The sequence below is a fragment of the Octopus bimaculoides genome, chromosome 6 (assembly GCF_001194135.2).
Source record: "Octopus bimaculoides isolate UCB-OBI-ISO-001 chromosome 6, ASM119413v2, whole genome shotgun sequence".
NCBI lineage: Eukaryota > Metazoa > Mollusca > Cephalopoda > Octopoda > Octopodidae > Octopus > Octopus bimaculoides.
In genome coordinates this window covers 38,141,823-38,142,385 of record NC_068986.1, presented here as the reverse complement: position 1 = coordinate 38,142,385, position 563 = coordinate 38,141,823, and the positions used below count along the sequence as shown (strand labels likewise).

At 39.6% G+C, this 563-nt stretch overlaps 1 protein-coding gene across 1 annotated transcript in view; it reads left to right on the top strand.

The window, feature by feature from the left end:
* Window positions 1–563, top strand: part of LOC106881836 (centromere protein M) — a 15,296-nt gene that overhangs the window by 5,658 nt on the left and 9,075 nt on the right. The gene's annotated exons all lie outside the window — the stretch shown is intronic.

The following is a 563-nucleotide window of genomic DNA, read 5'->3' as shown; positions in this document are numbered from 1 at the left end:
AAACTACGAAGGAGAGAGAGGATGGAGGGGTAGACAGAGGCATGGCGGGAGAAAAGATCATCATCATCATCATCATATATATATATAAAGAGAGAGAGAGAGAGAGAGGGGGGGACCAGTGAAGCAGCACATCACGCTGTAATATGTATATATACACATATGTATACTGGCAGTATGATTCACCTCTGATTCGGTGTTCAAGTATGTGATGTTGATAAGTCACAAAAATGAAACATTGATATCCATCACTCTTGAATGGGATCTGGGGTGAGTGGTCTCACCTGTCCATGACTTTCAGGTGTTTTAAGGGAGTAATCTCCACCACACCTAATCGCAGCATAACGGCAAACACACAAAACATATACATTATGTGTGGTTGTTAATGTTTATATAGCATTCATAATAATTTTTCTATCATCTTGGCTCAACAGCCCTCACTGTTTGTTTTTAATGTCTTGTTAACACTTTCACCCTCCGCAAAAAATCCCAAATTTTATTTAATTTGCTTTGCAGGAAGGACTGTTTCAACGATGTCACGTATTGTCCTTTCCTTCGAAATGCGG